At 42.3% G+C, this 22,198-nt stretch overlaps 1 pseudogene; it reads left to right on the plus strand.

The window, feature by feature from the left end:
- Positions 1-478: 478 nt before the first annotated feature.
- LOC135565706 (uncharacterized) lies at positions 479-3,028 on the plus strand (annotated as a pseudogene).
- Positions 3,029-22,198: the final 19,170 nt, after the last annotated feature.

A 22,198-nucleotide genomic window follows, 5' to 3' on the forward strand; every position in this document is an offset into this window, starting at 1 on the left:
ACTGGCAGGGTAGTGAAATCTGTAAGTCGTCTTATTGAGACAATGGCTCAGAGACCATTCACTATGGAGGGCTTAGCCACCAAACTAGGAAAGTAGTCCCAGTCTCTTCCAACTCTGTTTTAAAAAAGGTTTTCTTTATTTCTTCTGTTGTTCTAAGGAATATTCCTCTTCCACTTGTGCCAGTAGTGACTCAGGAGGGGTGAAACACAAACACAGTTGTAAAATATAATTGATGTATTTCACCGAAAATCCCTCATTTTGTGTTTTGTGAGACATAGGTTCCGCTTTGCAGACTACTTTATGGGGAAAATATGTAACTATTACAATTTTTACTTTTAAAACCCATAAAAATTCAAGGATGTTTTCAGACCAGGAAATACCAAAACTGATGATGTTGGTATGTTTTTAGGTCTATAATTATCGCTCCTTGACCTTTCACAGGTGTTCAGAATTAAGATGATTAGGATGAATTGGTCCATAAATATTTCTAGTTTGTAGACACTCCTAGATCATTCAGTCATGTCTCTCCTTTGGCAATGTGCAATTCTTTTGGCTGTCGTCGCAGCAGCAAGCGCTGCCAATGAAGGTACGTCTAATAATGAACGCATAATATGATTATGTAGCGCTGATACCATGTTAACTTGAATAGGCTACTTATCTCATGCTGGCCGCCTAACAGACTAGCCAAGTTGTGGTGTTTGCTCTTGAGATGTGAATGATGACATTATCAAATTTATATTTTTAGATTTTAATGTGGATTGTGAGAAACACTCCATTAAAGTGACATGGAAGGTCAGTCCAGAGTTGGTTGAACATGCTGCCCGTCTTTTCCTTGGACACTGTGTTCCGTCCACATTTTCTGTTCTTCCCACGGGAGAAGGGATGGCGACATTCCACTACAACCTCAATGGCTGTGCCATCAAGAAACGGGTAATGTCTAACTCTTGACCCAATGTATGCCATTTTGGATCCTGCGACGACTAATGCTTCTCCTTCTATTCCCCAGGTGACTGGCAAAAAACACATCTATTCAACCAGCCTGACTTACAGACCTAACCGAAAGCCCAAACCTGCTGCTATTAGTCACCATATTAAGTGTGTTTACATAAGGTAACCATCTATGCCAGGGGTACTCAACTCTTACCCTAAGAGGTCTGGCGCCTGCTGTCTTTCGGTTCTACTTTATCATTAATTGCACACACCTGGTGTCCCAGGTCTAAATCAGTCCCTAATTAGAGGGGAAAGATTTTTTTTTAAATGCAGTGGAACTGAGTTGAGTTTTAGGGCTCTATTGGGTGTAGTGTACTCTAGCTATGGTGTTGGAATCAAATCTTCCTAAGCCTTTGCCACCTTCATTATTAAACTAAACATTCCCCCTTGTATGTAGACCTGAGGGATGGATTCCCCCCATTCCTTATCCCTGCCTATGGTAGTGCTGAGGGTCATGGAGGATTGGTTTTCCACATGGCACTCCTCAATGGTGAGTGACTCATACAACATCAATTATTGTAAGAATATGTTCAGTCAACTTAACTGGTAAAGAAATTCCTAGCAGAGGACACTGCCCAAAGCTAGTTGAAACCTGTGGCTGTACAGTACGTATGAGCATTGTGCCCCTTCCCCTCTCTGTTGCATGTAGAAGACCTTACTGGTCTGGCTAAGAGCAGCCTGTTTCCAACTGGGCTCTTTCATCCCCATCTGGGCAGCAGTGGATCAGAAGGACCATCAGCCCTTGCTGCTGCTCTTGGAGGAGTGTGTGGCGGCCACAACACCAGAACTGCAGTCTGCGAGCCTGGTGTACCCCATCATCACCAACAAGGGGTATGTACCAGACCTGGCTATGGCCATGTAGGGTGCACGTTTTGGTTTTTGACTGCCTAGCGCTACACAGCCTACTCAAATGTTGAAAAGTATTGAATACATTTTAAAGTTAGCTTATTTGCTGGATGGAAGTTCTGTTTGTCTGCTCATTGCACAATGCATTTTCAGTTGCCTTGCAGATGGGAAGACTGGGAACTCCAGGTTCCTGCCTAGGTACCACTCGTCTGCTATTCTGCTTTACCTGCAGTCCTTCAAGTTTGCCTTAGGCGAGGAAGTGAGTGGACCACAAGTTCTCGGTATGACTGGGTTGTTTTCATACTGTAGCTCTTGACTGTTCTCTTATTTCACCCCAGGTGTATATTCATTGTAAGCTTGTTGCATGGGACCCTGAGGTTTTTGATATAGAAAAGAAGGCCTGCCACTACATTAAAGAGACTGGAGAGTAAGTATTGGTCACATAACGACCATAATGACGTTAGTGCCAATGCAACAGCCAACTTTTTTATTCATAGATGGGAGCTGCTGGACGACCCGTCTCAAAGTGACCTCTGCAAGTGCTGTGACTCGAGTTGCAAGCCTCGGTTGAAGAGGGGTGTGGATTCAGGTATTTTGAGGCACTTCATTTCAAGCCTGACTAAACTGTAGTTCCATATTCATTTGAGCTGATCACTCTTGAGTTCTGATGGGACTGCAGCTTGAAGTAATTTATATATTTTTTCTCAGAACCCCAGGGCCTGGTTCAAAACTCTGTTCTTGGACCGCTCACAATAGTGGAAAACTCTGAAACCCGGATCCCCAGTGAATTTGTAAAATATCCTACTGTAGAACAAGGTTGGTGATTTTGGCATTGAAGACTATAGTTTACACTTGGCTTTTAATTGTATCAGCTTTGATGCCAAATGAACTTGAACCTGTAACCTACTCATCTGTCATTGTGTTCTGTATTCAGTTGACTGGTCGGTGTAATGGTCTGGAACACTTTGCTTGTCAGGTGTGTGTGCTGGTTATTTTACTGTAAAATCCCCCAACGGCAATGAGATGCATGTTACTAACAATTCTTCAACCTGTTACAGGGATGGCTGTCTTTTCTGTCTCTACAGCCATCTAATTGTAGGTGGCCTGAAGGGTGCATCACTTTCTACTATCCTCAGTATGGATGTGAAGTCCTTTGACTTGAGCATGTTTCAATAAAATGAGTACTTTACAATGGTGTTTGTTTCTAATGGTTGTCGAAATGCTATGATCCTGATGAGATGTACCCTAAATCCAGTAGTGCGGAGCCGGTATCTACACAAAATAGCCAAGAGGTGACCATCTGGTTGTAAGATGATCTCAATGAGAGTGCTCAGTGTTTTGCGACTTCGTGTCCTGATTACTCTTGAACTGTAACACTTTCTTCTCTTGGCATAATTTGTTTGCTAATGATAGTCACAGCAGGTGTTCATGCAATGGTAGCGCTATTTGAAAGATTGTCATAAGTGAACCTGCTTCTTGTTGGCTATACTTTTTCAGCAGTAGCCCACCCCAAGATGAAATTGACAAGCCAAGTTTAGGGATTGTAGGTGGCTGATGGCCATGCTTAGGTAACAATTCAGGAAAATGGCTGTAGTTTACCTTAGTTTAAATGTTTTTATTTTTATGAGAGTGCCCTTCAGGGGAATATACCCCAAAGATTATCTTGGTTTCAGTGTCTTTCATACCTCACTGGCAAAAATGTCTACCTTTCTAACAGTTTAACTAGACTATCATTCGCATAAGGCAAGATTGAAAATCCCAGCAGCATTCATTGACATATAACTGATTAAACATTTCATAACACTGGCATTTCCCCTCTGACAGGTCACAAATGAATCCCACCCCAGTTAAATTTCATCATAGCTCATGAGCCCAGTACTTGCACTGTATCTGGTAACAGAACTCATTACAGACCAAGCGTCACAGGTTTCTTTCTCCCTTTTTAAAATGATTTCTTTGCGTTGTCTTCCAGGAACCTCTTGTGGGATGCTGACTTGGCCTGGGGGGTGACTCCAATATGGCTGCTGTTTGTAGACCTGGTACTTTTGAACAGGAACTCATGACTATTAGTTCAATAATGATGGGCTCCCGAGTGGCGCAGAGGTCTAAGGCACTGCATTTCAGTGCTGGAGGCGTAACTACAGACCCTGAATCGACCGGCCGTGATTAGGAGTCCCGTAGGGCGGTGCACGATTGGCCCAGCATTGTTAGGGTTTGGCCGGGGTAGGCGGTCACTTTAAATAAGAGTTTGTTCTTTACTGACTTGCCTAGTTAAATGTGTGCTGACGTTTCCCTTACCAATATTTGGAGGAAGGTCACTGGAGACCTGTGGAAATTTCCTGTATTACCAAATCATGAGAGCAAGCCACACGCAAGTCAGTTATATAAAGTCCATATTTATGAGCTTCACCATAGCCCTGTGACTCTCAGATCAATTCAGTGTCTATAAATTAATTCTGAGTGCTTACAAAACAATTCTTAGTATCATTTATAGTGAAGACACACCCCTCAGCTCACATGACAAATAACAGATCTTAGGAACATTACAAAGGAAGACTTTACTTGAGAGAGGAGTATCCCATAGCCAGACAGCATTAGCTATAAATTATCGTTCAGTTTGGTCTCCTAAACGAAGTCCCTATCCACTTCTTGGTACCACTTAGGACCAAAACATTACCTCATCCAATGGCATATGTCAATTGTCAATTTGAGATACTCCCATCTCAAATACACCCCCTCCTGGACAAGACCAGAAAAGACAGTGAGCCTCCTCGGCTTTACACTAAATCAAGATAAGGACAACCTCAGAGGGGACATGTAATAGTTACAGACACATTCCCATAAGACAAGCCTGACCTCTCCCCTCTCTGGGGCACAAGTAACTTTCCCCACATAAGCATACTTATGAAAATTGATAAAACATCTTATTAATGTTACCTAAAGAATTTGGATTCTGACACAACAGGTGGAAGTTGTGTTGGTGGTTGATGTGGCAGGGGTAGAGGTCATGGTGGGTGTGAAGCCTACAGCTCGAGCCAGACTGGTTGCTTGTGGGATATACGGATGGATAATTCTGGGTGCTGCTTCATAAAACTGTTAAAAGCAGTCTATGCCTGCCAACTGCCTTTCCTTATTCAATGTGTTTTGGATTCCCATCCTCTCCGCCAGGTCAACTGACCCGTAACCTAATTCCTATTCTGAACCTAGCCTAACCGTAAACCCTATTCATATGCCATTTAGCATATGCTTTTATCCGAACCCCAAACCTTATTCTAATCCTAACCCTGGCTCCTATTCTAATTCCGACCCCTAATCCTGATAACTGGGGGATTATCTGACTATGATAGCAGACATATTAAGCTAACTAGCTGGCACGCATTTAATTCACCTCAGACGTTCTGCTAGTTAGGTTGCTAGCTAGCTAACTTGGCTAGTCAGTGCCTAAATTACAGCTAGATACAAATGATCAACAATAAAGAGAGATATCTTGCCCTCAACATACTAACCTAACATATTACCACTTTACTAATACAATCCAAATGTTTCCCTCTAAACAAATGGATGATTTATCTTAAGGCTTCCTTACATGTATATATCAAAAAACAAAATGTATCTAACTTCATTGGATTATATATACAACTTTTTCTAAATGATAAATAATTAAATACATTTAACTCCAAATTGTTTGATGGCATGACTTCAAAAATGTTGAAATAGAGGACATTTGTTGTTGTTGTGAGAATTTCAGGAGGGAGGGCACGCCTTACCCCAGGGTGCGTCTCGCCCCATAGTACCCTATATCCCAGTTGATTTGATGGTAAATTTACAACACTTCTAAGCGATGAATAAGAAATGGGAAAGTTCCAATTCCAAACAAGCTTAAGTCTCTTTCTGTACCTGTTCAAATTCTCTGGAAATGCAGTATTGCTTTCTTCCTTCCATGAGATCACTAGCTATTCCATTACTTTTCCAGTGATTTTTTGTTTAAAAAAATGTAAATTTAGAAAGTTGGCATAAAAAAATAGTCCCGACAATTGAATTGCCTGCTACGATGCGCTTTCATTTCTTGTCTCGTATATCTCGTCACATCAACAACAACAAAAATGGCTAAAACCCAGTGTCAAATATAAATTAAGTGGTTTAAGTGTTTTTATTACCCATTTAGGAAAAATGTGAATTAATACATTTGAGACAGGTGGCAGTGCTATCTGTTTCATGTCTCAGGTAGCCCTCGAAAGCCAGCATGGACAGAATGCAATAATTGTCTCATTGTCTCATATTATAATTGCACTCCTCTAGATCTGAAATAATTGAATGGTGAAGCTTGCATCCACCCAGTCAACCATAAAAGCAAGCCAAAGCAATTCAGGCATTATTGAAAGTCTGGACAATCCTTGTCCTGCAAATAAACATTTTTTTTGTAGAAAAAAAATAATTTTGCAAGCAGTAGGCATTTATAATTAAATGCAGTGGAACTTTATAGTTAGACCTTCTGGATGATGTTCTACCTTCAAAATGATTTGGCAATCATCATTTATTAGAAAAAACACAGTTTCCATCATGCAAGAAAGTTTGACCAAACAAAAATCGCCCCATGTCAAATGGATAAAAAATGTGTCAATCTTCAGAAAATGTCTCCTATATCTGCCATTTCTACACTTGTAGCAATGATATTTTTTGCAACATTGCTTTTGTCGAATAAGCCTGGGTCAATGAAAACCTGCCTACTGATCTGATAAGACAGATATGACTGTTTAAACAGGCAGCCCAATTCTGGTATTTTCCCACTCATTGGTCTTTTGCTCAATCAGATCAGACTTTGGGCAAAAGATCAGAATTGGGATGTTTGTGTAAACGCAGCCATAGAAACCACATTCAGTTTTATTGGCACAAGATTAAGGGTGTGTTCCTCTGACCAGGCTTTGTTGAGGCATGCCAGATCTTACAACAAAATATCAGCTAACCACATATGTTATAGCAATCTGGTTCCTGACACACTCATTGGTTGATGCATGTACTGTCAGAGCAAGGGATCGCAACCTAATGCTGTGTTCAGTAACCAAGTGGTAATTCACCATATATGACTGGGAAAATTCCACTTGAATGGCCCTCCAACTGGTAATTACTAGTGGGAAATTTGTCTATCATCCTGAGATCCCACATGCTGACCTCTGATGTCATCTACTATGAAAATTACCTCAATAATTGCATTTTTTCAGTTAAATGCAACAACAAAACATTATTTATAAAAAAGCTATTTATTAATATGGTTTTTGAACACTATAGTTTGTTTACAAGCATGATAGCTGTACTTTTAGTTTATTGTTCATGCAGCTTGGCATTTCTCAACGAGTTCAAAGCACGGGAATGCATCCAACTAGTTACGACTTCACAACTGGTAAATTCAAATCTCCCACTTGGTTACAAACGCAGCATAAGTATCTGATAATTAATTGCAAGCCTGGAATGAGTTCATACTAATGATTTCCAGATCAGTGATTGATTTCCTGTGTAACAGGTGTAAAATGTACTTGATGTATCTCACCAAAAATCCCTCTTATTTATTTGAATTTATTATTCAAAGGTTATTTTAAGATGTATTACATTACTTTCAAGAGTGAATTATTTTTATTGTATTTAATTTCTAAATTCTGTTAATGCTGTGATGTCATCAACGGGAGCCATGCTCTTACTCCTCAGTTTGCTCAGAGCGTGATGAGGAGAGGCAAATATACTTGTATGGAGTCCAGACTGCAGCAGTAACTTTTGCCTTGTATTTGTATCCATTCCATGCAGTCATTAAAAGAGAGACAACTGGCTGAATTGTGTCCAAAGCCTTATCTTCCACCTACACCTTACCAGAACCCAACGCAGAAAGGTACCGGTGCAGAACCGGTTACATTGGTGCCGTGGCCCGGATCAATGTGGATCATTGTGAATTGCCGTTGATCAACACCAGCTTGGTCACCAGGTGGCCAGTCCTGACTTTGGAAATCTTATTACACAACTAGCCCATCAGATAGGACAGTCTATATCATCTCAAATTAGGAAGGAAGGTGAGAAGAAGGAGGACATGCTCAGAGCTCCAGTACAGGCCAGACATTCACTGACACACCCTCCCTTAATTTATCCGGTATGAACTTGGTCATGCAGTCTGACGTGAGAGAGCCTCCATGTTTCAGAGGGGATGGGTCTGACAAGTACTCAGTACATGAATGGGAGGAACTCATTGACGTTTCCCTGAGAAAGAGGGGCTTACCGGTCATAGAACAGTCACAGGAGATCATGTCCAAGCTTATGGGGAGCGCTAGAGACATCATAAAGATAACACTCAGCAGCAATACATCTCTGAAACCTCACGAGAACCCCAAAGTGATAATAGATATACTGAAACAACATTTCAGTGAGTTGACATATTCATCCATGCCTCTTGACGATTTTTATAACACTTTGCCAGTACTAGGAGAAAATGCCATGGAGTACTGGATCCGGTTGAACAAGGCAGTAGATGTGGCCGACGAGTGTTTGAGGAGGCAGGGTCGGAGCACCGAGGACTCCAGCCGAGAGGTAATGATGATGTTTGCGAAACACTGCCCAGATCCTTCTCTTTCTACGGTTTTAAAGTTCAAAAAAGCCGATAGGTGGACAGCAGCTGAGATACAAGAACGTCTAGACGAGTATCAGTCTGAAATGAAAGCCCAAATGTTGACCAGGTCAAAGCACCCTGCTGCTGTGAGACAGGTGGTCACACATGTCCAGATGCCTGTACTTGAAGATGAAGTGACATCTTGTCCAGTGTCTCCTAACCAGAGTGAGGTAATTGTCACACCCTCTAATCAAACTGAAGGAAACTGCATGCAAACCTTGATAAGCTTACTTGATCGCAGAACACTCAGACAACAGTAAGACCGCAGCACCCACCTAACCAAGGGTACTCTTACAGGAAATATTGCAAGGTGTGTAACGGTTCAAACCACTCTACACTTGCACACTGTAGAAGGGAGGGTCTGTGTTGGTCATTCTTTGAGTCAGGTCACTGGAAGAAAAACTGTCCGAAGTCTGGGCCTAGATACAGTGAGGAGGACACACGAGCAACCAATGGAGCGAAGCCGTTAACCTGTTGCGATGAGCAATCCCGTATCCGGGAGCGTAATTATAGCTTCAAGCTCATTACCATAACGCAACGTTAACTATTCATGAAAATCGCAAATGAAATTAAATAAATATATTGGCTCACAAGCTTAGCCTTTTGTTAACAACACTGTCATCTCAGATTTTCAAAAAATGCTTTTCAACCATAGCAAAACAAGCATTTGTGTAAGAGTATTGATAGCTAGCATAGCATCAAGCCTAGCATTCAGCAGGAAAAATAAAATAATTTACCTTTGAAGAACTTAGGATGTTTTCAATGAGGAGACTCTCAGTTAGATAGCAAATATTCAGTTTTTCCCAAAATATTATTTGTGTAGGAGAAATCGCTCCGTTTTGTTCATCACGTTTGGCTGAGAAAACCCCCTGAAAATTCAGTCATTAAAACGCAAACTTTTTTCCAAATTAACTCCATAATATTGACAGAAACATGGCAAACGTTGTTTAGAATCAATCCTCAAGGTGTTTTTCACATATCTATTCGATGATAAGTCACTCGTGGCAGTTTGGTTTCTCCTCTGTTCAAAATGGAAACATGCACGCACCTGGAGATTACGCAATAGTTTTGACGGAGGACACGGAGCGGACACCTGGTAAATGTAGTCTCTTATGGTCAATTTTCCAATGATATGCCTACAAATATGTCACAATGCTGCAAACACCTTGGGGAAACGACAGAAAGTGTAGGCTCTCTCCTTGCGCATTCACAGCCATATAAGGAGACATTGGAACACAGCGCCTCAAAAATCTGTCTCACTTCCTGTATGAAATTTCAAGCTGTCAATTATATGCATAGTCGAGCATCTTTTCGTGACAAAATATCTTGTTAAAACGGGAACGTTTTTCATCCAAAAATGAAATACTGCCCCCAGAGGTTCAAGAGGTTAAACTAGCGGGCCCGCATTTTGAGGGGGGATATGCGGGTGAAGAGAAACAAACCCTCGAGTGTGATGAAGATTTAGAACGACGATATGTGAACGCATGTAGTACAGCACCAGAAGGGGTTCGGGTCATAGCGCAGAATATACAGAGTAGCGCCATTTGATGAACTGTTTTATGCCCCAGTCACTGTAAATAACCAGTTCCAATTGAAAGGGATGCTTGACACTGGCTCCATAGCCCGTTCTTTAAGCGAAGCAGCAGAACAAAGAATGCTGGCGGAAAATATTAGTCTAGAGAAGAAGCCACTATCAGAGCCAGTCATTCTCGTTGGTTTAGGGGGGAAAACAAAATGCATGTATGAAGTTGACCTTTATGTGTATAGGATTAGTTGTTTAGTCCCTGTGCTCATAGTCCCAGGTCAGCATGATGATCTCATCCTCGGTACAAACTTGATAAAACACCTTATGCATCAAATGAAGGGTACTGACAAGTACTGGAGCCTCATATCAGAATGTGCTTCGCAGCCATCATCTGCAGGTGAATACTTTTTGAACATGATGACTAACCTGACATGTTGGCAGAGTGAAGAAATGCCCAGAAAAATAGGGACAGTCAAACTCAACCAGGCTGTCACACTCCTCGCTAAACAAGAGCAGCTAGTATGGGGAGGCTTCCCAACAGCATGCCACTGTCTCCAGGGAGCACCATGCCATGAAATATCATGGTGGGTCGAGTCATCACACCCATGTGGGGTGACAGGTGGGTGCCCATGAAAGTCACTAACCTATCGGACAAACTCTAAAGACAAATTGCAAGCTGGCTGATGTGTCTCCCTGTCTGGCTGTGGAGGACTTCACCGATTTCCAAGGCTCCTGCAAAATGGAAGGGGAAACTCTAGGAAAGCAGCCCATTACAACCGACTCCGTGGATTTGAAGCAGAAACTGCTTGATGTAGGGTTGGTCAAACCAGTCAAGCATCAAGAGAGGAATTAGTTCAGTTACTTCTTAACTACAATGATCTGTTCTCCAAGAGCGCACTGCATTGGGGCAAAGCCAAGGGCTTTGAGCATTGCATTCGACTCACAGATGACAGACCATTTCGCCTACCATATCGGAGGGTTCCGCCTGCCCATTACCAGAAACTACGACAAGTGTTGACGGAAATGGAGGAACAGGAAATAATCAGGAAATCCGTTTGCGAATATGCTTCCCCTCTAGTAATGGTGTGGAAGAAAGATGGTGGGCTTCGTATATGTACAGATTTCAGATGGCTAAATGCAAGGACACACAAAGATGCACATCCACTTCCACACCAATCTGACTGTCTTGCAGCTCTAGGGGGCTACACCTACTTCAGTACGATGGACTTGACGTCAGGCTTTTACAACATACCTATGTGTGAGGAGAACAAAAAGTATACAGCCTTCACTACCCCACTGGGTCTGCATGAATACAATTGAATGCCGCAGGGCCTATGCAATAGCTTGTTTTCGAGTTGCTGTGCGTTTTGTTGCCAACCTATTTTGCTACCTGACAACTTTACGGTTTTCACTTTTTAATTACCGTTCATATATTTATTTATTTTTTCCTCAACTTTTTCACTCCGGACGCTTTATCTGGACACGATTCGTCAGGACCTCCAACAGCCGAAGCTAAGTAGTAACATTAACATGATGCCTTCTAATTGCAGCCGCTGTACTCGCCTTACGGTGAGGATAGCTGTGCTGCAAGCCCAGCTTCAGACGCAATCGTTAGGCAAGGGTAATTTCAGTGTAGGAAAGGATGAAACAGCGTCTGTGCCACCAGTAAGTACAGATAGTAGTATAAATCCCCTGGCACAGTCCCCGCAGCCGGACAACTTTCTCACGGTTTCTGGAAGGAAATGCTGTAGGAACGCTCAACCGGTTTTCCCCATTAAGCAGCGGGTCGGTGTCAGAGGCCGAGTCTTCTCTGGTCTCTACTCCTCCCGTTACGGGGTCTGAGACGCCGAAGCTTCCCACCATTAGCTCTGACAAATTGAAAACTCTTGTCATTGGCGACTCCATTACCCGCAGTATTAGACTTAAAGCGAATCATCCAGCGATCATACACTGTTTACCCGGGGGCAGGGCTACCGACGTTAAGGCTAATCTGAAGATGGTGCTGGCTAAAGCTAAAACTGGCGAGTGTAGAGAGTACAGAGATATTGTTATCCACGTCGGCACCAACGATGTTAGGATGAAACAGTCAGAGATCACCAAGCGCAACATAGCTTCTGCGTGCATATCAGCTAGAAAGATGTGTCGGCATCGAGTAATTGTCTCTGGCCCCCTCCCAGTTAGGGGGAGTGATGAGCTCTACAGTAGAGTCTCACAACTCAATCGCTGGTTGAAAACTGTTTTCTGCCCCTCCCAAAAGATAGAATTTGTAGATAATTGGCCCTCTTTCTGGGACTCTCCCACAAACAGGACCAAGCCTGACTTGCTGAGGAGTGACGGACTCCATCCTAGCTGGAGGGGTGCTCTCATCTTATCTACCAACATAGACAGGGCTCTAACTCCTCTAGCTCCACAATGAAATAGGGTGCAGGCCAGGCAGCAGGCTGTTAGCCAGCCTGCCAGCATAGTGGAGTCTGCCACTAGCACAGTCAGTGTAGTCAGCTCAGCTATCACCATTGAGACCGTGTCTGTGCCTCGACCTAGGTTGGGCAAAACTAAACATGGCGGTGTTCGCCTTAGCAATCTCACTAGGATAAAGACCACCTCCATTCCTGTCATTACTGAAAGAGATCATGATACCTCACATCTCAAAATAGGGCTACTTAATGTTAGATCCCTTACTTCAAAGGCAATTATAGTCAATGAACTAATCACTGATCATAATCTTGATGTGATTGGCCTGACTGAAACATGGCTTAAGCCTGATGAATTTACTGTTTTAAATGAAGCCTTACCTCCTGGCTACACTAGTGACCATATCCCCCGTGCATCCCGCAAAGGCGGAGGTGTTGCTAACATTTACGATAGCAAATTTCAATTTAAAAAAAAAAATTACGTTTTCGTCTTTTGAGCTTCTAGTCATGAAATCTATGCAGCCTACTCAATCACTTTTTATAGATAATGTTTACAGGCCTCCTGGGCCATATACAGCGTTTCTCACTGAGTTCCCTGAATTCCTATCGGACCTTGTAGTCATAGCAGATAATATTCCAATCTTTGGTGACTTTAATATTCACATGGAAAAGTCCACAGACCCACTCCAAAAGGCTTTCCGAGCCATCATCGACTCAGGTGGTTTTGTCCAACATGTCTCTGGACCCACTCACTGTCACAGTCATACGCTGGACCTAGTTTTGTCCCATGGAATAAATGTTGTGGATCTTAATGTTTTTCCTCATAATCCTGGACTATCGGACCACCATTTTATTACGTTTGCCAAACCTTGACCCAGAAAATATAAAAAACTATCGGCCTATATCGAATCTTCCATTCCTCTCAAAATTTTTAGAGAAGGCTGTTGCGCAGCAACTCACTGCCTTCCTGAAAACAAAAAATGTATACGAAATGCTTCAGTCTGGTTTTAGACCCCATCATAGCACTGAGACGGCACTTGTGAAGGTGGTAATGACATTTTAATGGCATCGGACCGAGGCTCTGCATCTGTCCTCGTGCTCCTAGACCTTAGTGCTTTTGATACCATCGATCACCACATTCTTTTGGAGAGATTGGAAACCCAAATTGGTCTACACGGACATGTTCTGGCCTGGTTTAGATCTTATCTGTCGGAAAGATATCAGTTTGTCTCTGTGAATGGTTTGTCCTCTGACAAATCAACTGTAAATTTCGGTGTTCCTCAAGGTTCCGTTTTAGGACCACTATTGTTTTCACTATATATTTTACCTCTTGGGGATGTTATTCGAAAACATAATGTAAACTTTCACTGATATGCGGATGACACACAGCTGTACATTTCAATGAAACATTGTGAAGCCCCAAAATTTCCCTCGCTAGAAGCATGTGTTTCAGACATAAGGGAGTGGATGGCTGCAAACTTTCTACTATTAAACTCGGACAAAACAGAGATGCTTGTTCTAGGTCCCAAGAAACAAAGAGATCTTCTGTTGAATCTGACAATTAATCTTAATGGTTGTACAGTCGTCTCAAATAAAACTGTGAAGGACCTCGGCGTTACTCTGGACCCTGATCTCTCTTTTGAAGAACATATCAAGACCATTTCGAGGACAGCTTTTTTCCATCTACGTAACATTGCAAAAATCAGAAACTTTCTGTCCAAAAATGATGCAGAAAAATTAATCCATGCTTTTGTCACTTCTAGGTTAGACTACTGCAATGCTCTACTTTCCGGCTACCCGGATAAAGCACTAAATAAACTTCAGTTAGTGCTAAATACGGCTGCTAGAATCCTGACTAGAACCAAAAAAATTGATCATATTACTCCAGTGCTAGCCTCTCTACACTGGCTTCCTGTCAAAGCAAGGGCTGATTTCAAGGTTTTACTGCTAACCTACAAAGCATTACATGGGCTTGCTCCTACCTATCTCTCTGATTTGGTCCTGCCGTACATACCTACACGTACGCTATGGTCACAAGACGCAGGCCTCCTAATTGTCCCTAGAATTTCTAAGCAAACAGCTGGAGGCAGGGCTTTCTCCTATAGAGCTCCATTTTTATGGAACGGTCTGCCTACCCATGTCAGAGACGCAAACTCGGTCTCAACCTTTAAGTCTTTACTGAAGACTCATCTCTTCAGTGGGTCATATGACCCAAAACTTTCACAGACGTCCGCAAGAAATTGCATTTCTTTGAACTCAGTTTCAGGTTGTGCTGTCACAGTCTCTGGAACACCAGCTCCAATCTATCCAAGGCTTGTCTTTCGCTTGGTGCAAACACCAAGAGGTCGTCTAGGTAACACAGCAGGCTACTGAAGTTTAGGTCTCCAAAAATGCTAAGCATCATCCTCATGAATGAAGCTGGACTATTGCATAGGCCCTGCGGCATTCGATTGTATTCATGCAGACCCAGTGGGGTAGTGAAGGCTGTATACTTTTTGTCCTCCTCACACATAGGTATGTTGTAAAAGCCTGATGTCAAGTCCATCGTACTGAAGTAGGTGTAGCCCCCTAGAGCTGCAAGACAGTCAGATTGGTGTGGAAGTGGATGTGGATCTTTGTGTGTCCTTGCATTTAGCCATCTGAAATCTGTACATATACGAAGCCCACCATCTTTCTTCCACACCATTACTAGAGGGGAAGCATATTCGCAAACGTATTTCCTGATTATTTCCTGTTCCTCCATTTCCGTCAACACTTGTCGTAGTTTCTGGTAATGGGCAGGCGGAAACCTCCGATATGGTAGGCGAAATGGTCTGTCATCTGTGAGTCGAATGCAATGCTCAAAGCCCTTGGCTTTGCCACAATGCAGTGCGCTCTTGGAGAACAGATCATTGTAGTTAATTAAGAAGTAACTGAACTAATTCCTCTCTTGATGCTTGACTGGTTTTACAGGGTTTGATGTCAATCTCTCCCAACCCTACATCAAGCAGTTTCTGCTTCAAATCCACGGAGTCGGTTGTAATGGGCTGCTTTCCTAGAGTTCCCCCTTCCATTTTGCAGGAGCCTTGGAAAACGGTGAAGTCCTCCACAGCCAGACAAGGAGACACATTAGCCAGCTTGCAATTTGTCTTTAGAGTTTGTCCGATAGGTTAGTGACTTTCATGGGCACCCACCTGTAGCCCCACATGGGTGTGATGACTCGACCCACCATGATATTTCATGGCATTGTGCTCCCTTGAGACATTGGCACGCTGTTGGGAAGCCTCCCCATACTAGCTGCTCTTGTTTAGCGAGGAGTGTGACAGCCTGGTTGAGTTTGACTGTCCCTATTTTTCTGGGCATTTCTTCACTCTGCCAACATGTCAGGTTAGTCATCATGTTCAAAAAGTATTCACCTGCAGATGATGGCTGCGAAGCACATTCTGATATGAGGCTCCAGTACTCGTCAGTACCCTTAATTTGATGCATAAGCTGTTTTATCAAGTTTGTACCGAGGATGAGATCATCATGCTGACCTGGGACTATGAGCACAGGGACTAAACAACTAATCCCATACACATCAAGGTCAACTTCATACATGCATTTTGTTTTCCCCCCTAAACCAACGAGAATGACTGGCTCTGATAGTGGCTTCTTCTCTAGACTAATATTTTCCGCCAGCATTCTTTGTTCTGCTGCTTCTCTTAAAGAACAGGCTATGGAGCCAGTGTCAAGCATCCCTTTCAATTGGAACTGGTTATTTACAGTGACTGGGGCATAAAACAGTTCATCAAATGGCGCTACTCTGTATATTCTGCGCTATGACCCGAACCCCTTCTGGTGCTGTACTACATGCGTTCACATATCGTCGTTCTAAATCTTCATCACACTCGAGGGTTTGTTTCTCTTCACCCGCATATCCCCCCTCCATATGCGGGCCCGCTAGTTTAACGGCTCCGCTCCATTGGTTGCTCGTGTGTCCTCCTCACTGTATCTAGGCCCAGACTTCGGACAGTTTTTCTTCCAGTGACCTGACTCAAAGAATGACCAACACAGACCCTCCCTTCTACAGTGTGCAAGTGTAGAGTGGTTTGAACCGTTACACACCTTGCAATATTTCCTGTAAGAGTACCCTTGGTTAGGTGGGTGCTGCGGTCTTACTGTTGTCTGAGTGTTCTGCGATCAAGTAAGCTTATCAAGGTTTGCATGCAGTTTCCTTCAGTTTGATTAGAGGGTGTGACAATTACCTCACTCTGGTTAGGAGACACTGGACAAGATGTCACTTCATCTTCAAGTACAGGCATCTGGACATGTGTGACCACCTGTCTCACAGCAGCAGGGTGCTTTGACCTGGTCAACATTTGGCCTTTCATTTCAGACTGATACTCGTCTAGACGTTCTTGTATCTCAGCTGCTGTCCACCTATCGGCTTTTTTGAACTTTAAAACCGTAGAAAGAGAAGGATCTGGGCAGTGTTTCGCAAACATCATCATTACCTCTCGGCTGGAGTCCTCGGTGCTCCGACCCTGCCTCCTCAAACACTCGTCGGCCACATCTACTGCCTTTTTCAACCGGATCCAGTACTCCATGGCATTTTCTCCTAGTACTGGCAAAGTGTTATAAAAATCGTCAAGAGGCATGGATGAATATGTCAACTCACTGAAATGTTGTTTCAGTATATCTATTATCACTTTGGGGGTCTCGTGAGGTTTCAGAGATGTATTGCTGCTGAGTGTTATCTTTATGATGTCTCTAGCGCTCCCCATAAGCTTGGACATGATCTCCTGTGACTGTTCTATGACCGGCAAGCCCCTCTTTCTCAGGGAAACGTCAATGAGTTCCTCCCATTCATGTACTGAGTACTTGTCAGACCCATCCCCTCTGAAACATGGAGGCTCTCTCACGACAGACTGCATCACCAAGTTCATACCGGATAGATTAAGGGAGGGTGTGTCAGTGAATGTCTGGCCTGCACTGGAGCTCTGAGCATGTCCTCCTTCTTCTCACCTTCCTTCCTAATTTGAGATGATATAGACTGTCCTATCTGATGGGCTAGTTGTGTAATAAGATTTCCAAAGTCAGGACTGGCCACCTGGTGACCAAGCTGGTGTTGATCAACGGCGATTCACAATGATCCACGTTGATCCGGGCCACGGCACCAATGTAACCGGTTCTGCACCGGTACCTTTCTGCGTTGGGTTCTGGTAAGGTGTAGGTGGAAGATAAGGCTTTGGACACAATTCAGCCAGTTGTCTCTCTTTTAATGACTGCATGGAATGGATACAAATACAAGGCAAAAGTTACTGCTGCAGTCTGGACTCCATACAAGTATATTTGCCTCTCCTCATCACGCTCTGAGCAAACTGAGGAGTAAGAGCATGGCTCCCGTTGATGACATCACAGCATTAACAGAATTTAGAAATTAAATACAATAAAAATAATTCACTCTTGAAAGTAATGTAATACATCTTAAAATAACCTTTGAATAATACATTCAAATAAATAAGAGGGATTTTTGGTGAGATACATCAAGTACATTTTACACCTGTTACACAGGAAATCAATCACTGATCTGGAAATCATTAGTATGAACTCATTCCAGGCTTGCAATTAATTATCAGATACTTATGCTGCGTTTGTAACCAAGTGGGAGATTTGAATTTACCAGTTGTGAAGTCGTAACTAGTTGGATGCATTCCGTGCTTTGAACTCGTTGAGAAACGCCAAGCTGCATGAACAATAAACTAAAAGTACAGCTATCATGCTTGTAAACAAACTGTAGTGTTCAAAAACCATATTAATAGATTGCTTTTTTGATAAATAATGTTTTGTTGTTGCATTTAACTGAAAAAATTCAATTATTGAGGTCATTTTCATAGTAGATGACATCAGAGGTCAGCATGTGGGATCTCAGGATGATAGACAAATTTCCCACTAGTAATTACCAGTTGGAGGGCCATTCAAGTGGAATTTTCCCAGTCATATATGGTGAATTACCACTTGGTTACTGAACACAGCATTAGGTTGCGATCCCTTGCTCAGACAGTACATGCATCAACCAATGAGTGTGTCAGGAACCAGATTGCTATAACATATGTGGTTAGCTGATATTTTGTTGTAAGATCTGGCATGCCTCAACAAAGCCTGGTCAGAGGAACACACCCTTAATCTTGTGCCAATAAAACTGAATGTGGTTTCTATGGCTGCGTTTACACAAACATCCCAATTCTGATCTTTTGCCCAAAGTCTGATCTGATTGAGCAAAAGACCAATGAGTGGGAAAATACCAGAATTGGGCTGCCTGTTTAAACAGTCATATCTGTCTTATCAGATCAGTAGGCAGGTTTTCATTGACCCAGGCTTATTCGACAAAAGCAATGTTGCAAAAAATATCATTGCTACAAGTGTAGAAATGGCAGATATAGGAGACATTTTCTGAAGATTGACACATTTTTTATCCATTTGACATGGGGCGATTTTTGTTTGGTCAAACTTTCTTGCATGATGGAAACTGTGTTTTTTCTAATAAATGATGATTGCCAAATCATTTTGAAGGTAGAACATCATCCAGAAGGTCTAACTATAAAGTTCCACTGCATTTAATTATAAATGCCTACTGCTTGCAAAATTATTTTTTTTCTACAAATTTTTATTTTATTTGCAGGACAAGGATTGTCCAGACTTTCAAGAATGCCTGAATTGCTTTGGCTTGCTTTTATGGTTGACTGGGTGGATGCAAGCTTCACCATTCAATTATTTCAGATCTAGAGGAGTGCAATTATAATATGAGACAATGAGACAATTATTGCATTCTGTCCATGCTGGCTTTCGAGGGCTACCTGAGACATGAAACAGATAGCACTGCCACCTGTCTCAAATGTATTAATTCACATTTTTCCTAAATGGGTAATAAAAACACTTAAACCACTTAATTTATATTTGACACTGGGTTTTAGCCATTTTTGTTGTATTGATGTGACGAGATATACGAGACAAGAAATGAAAGCGCATCGTAGCAGGCAATTCAATTGTCGGGACTATTTTTTTATGCCAACTTTCTAAATTTACATTTTTTTAAACAAAAAATCACTGGAAAAGTAATGGAATAGCTAGTGATCTCATGGAAGGAAGAAAGCAATACTGCATTTCCAGAGAATTTGAACAGGTACAGAAAGAGACTTAAGCTTGTTTGGAATTGGAACTTTCCCATTTCTTATTCATCGCTTAGAAGTGTTGTAAATTTACCATCAAATCAACTGGGATATAGGGTACTATGGGGCGAGACGCACCCTGGGGTAAGGCGTGCCCTCCCTCCTGAAATTCTCACAACAACAACAAATGTCCTCTATTTCAACATTTTTGAAGTCATGCCATCAAACAATTTGGAGTTAAATGTATTTAATTATTTATCATTTAGAAAAAGTTGTATATATAATCCAATGAAGTTAGATACATTTTGTTTTTTGATATATACATGTAAGGAAGCCTTAAGATAAATCATCCATTTGTTTAGAGGGAAACATTTGGATTGTATTAGTAAAGTGGTAATATGTTAGGTTAGTATGTTGAGGGCAAGATATCTCTCTTTATTGTTGATCATTTGTATCTAGCTGTAATTTAGGCACTGACTAGCCAAGTTAGCTAGCTAGCAACCTAACTAGCAGAACGTCTGAGGTGAATTAAATGCGTGCCAGCTAGTTAGCTTAATATGTCTGCTATCATAGTCAGATAATCCCCCAGTTATCAGGATTAGGGGTCGGAATTAGAATAGGAGCCAGGGTTAGGATTAGAATAAGGTTTGGGGTTCGGATAAAAGCATATGCTAAATGGCATATGAATAGGGTTTACGGTTAGGCTAGGTTCAGAATAGGAATTAGGTTACGGGTCAGTTGACCTGGCGGAGAGGATGGGAATCCAAAACACATTGAATAAGGAAAGGCAGTTGGCAGGCATAGACTGCTTTTAACAGTTTTATGAAGCAGCACCCAGAATTATCCATCCGTATATCCCACAAGCAACCAGTCTGGCTCGAGCTGTAGGCTTCACACCCACCATGACCTCTACCCCTGCCACATCAACCACCAACACAACTTCCACCTGTTGTGTCAGAATCCAAATTCTTTAGGTAACATTAATAAGATGTTTTATCAATTTTCATAAGTATGCTTATGTGGGGAAAGTTACTTGTGCCCCAGAGAGGGGAGAGGTCAGGCTTGTCTTATGGGAATGTGTCTGTAACTATTACATGTCCCCTCTGAGGTTGTCCTTATCTTGATTTAGTGTAAAGCCGAGGAGGCTCACTGTCTTTTCTGGTCTTGTCCAGGAGGGGGTGTATTTGAGATGGGAGTATCTCAAATTGACAATTGACATATGCCATTGGATGAGGTAATGTTTTGGTCCTAAGTGGTACCAAGAAGTGGATAGGGACTTCGTTTAGGAGACCAAACTGAACGATAATTTATAGCTAATGCTGTCTGGCTATGGGATACTCCTCTCTCAAGTAAAGTTCCTAAGATCTGTTATTTGTCATGTGAGCTGAGTCTTCACTATAAATGGGTGTGTCAGAATTAATTTATAGACACTGAATTGATCTGAGAGTCACATCATAATTAAATATGGACTTTATATAACTGACTTGCGTGTGGCTTGCTCTCATGATTTGGTAATACAGGAAATTTCCACAGGTCTCCAGTGACCTTCCTCCAAATATTGGTAAGGGAAACGTCAGCACACATTTAACTAGGCAAGTCAGTAAAGAACAAACTCTTATTTAAAGTGACCGCCTACCCCGGCCAAACCCTAACAATGCTGGGCCAATCGTGCACCGCCCTACGGGACTCCTAATCACGGCCGGTCGATTCAGGGTCTGTAGTTACGCCTCCAGCACTGAAATGCAGTGCCTTAGACCTCTGCGCCACTCGGGAGCCCATCATTATTGAACTAATAGTCATGAGTTCCTGTTCAAAAGTACCAGGTCTACAAACAGCAGCCATATTGGAGTCACCCCCCAGGCCAAGTCAGCATCCCACAAGAGGTTCCTGGAAGACAACGCAAAGAAATCATTTTAAAAAGGGAGAAAGAAACCTGTGACGCTTGGTCTGTAATGAGTTCTGTTACCAGATACAGTGCAAGTACTGGGCTCATGAGCTATGATGAAATTTAACTGGGGTGGGATTCATTTGTGACCTGTCAGAGGGGAAATGCCAGTGTTATGAAATGTTTAATCAGTTATATGTCAATGAATGCTGCTGGGATTTTCAATCTTGCCTTATGCGAATGATAGTCTAGTTAAACTGTTAGAAAGGTAGACATTTTTGCCAGTGAGGTATGAAAGACACTGAAACCAAGATAATCTTTGGGGTATATTCCCCTGAAGGGCACTCTCATAAAAATAAAAACATTTAAACTAAGGTAAACTACAGCCATTTTCCTGAATTGTTACCTAAGCATGGCCATCAGCCACCTACAATCCCTAAACTTGGCTTGTCAATTTCATCTTGGGGTGGGCTACTGCTGAAAAAGTATAGCCAACAAGAAGCAGGTTCACTTATGACAATCTTTCAAATAGCGCTACCATTGCATGAACACCTGCTGTGACTATCATTAGCAAACAAATTATGCCAAGAGAAGAAAGTGTTACAGTTCAAGAGTAATCAGGACACGAAGTCGCAAAACACTGAGCACTCTCATTGAGATCATCTTACAACCAGATGGTCACCTCTTGGCTATTTTGTGTAGATACCGGCTCCGCACTACTGGATTTAGGGTACATCTCATCAGGATCATAGCATTTCGACAACC

The sequence above is a fragment of the Oncorhynchus nerka genome, linkage group LG9b (genome assembly GCF_034236695.1).
Source record: "Oncorhynchus nerka isolate Pitt River linkage group LG9b, Oner_Uvic_2.0, whole genome shotgun sequence".
Lineage (NCBI taxonomy): Eukaryota > Metazoa > Chordata > Actinopteri > Salmoniformes > Salmonidae > Oncorhynchus > Oncorhynchus nerka.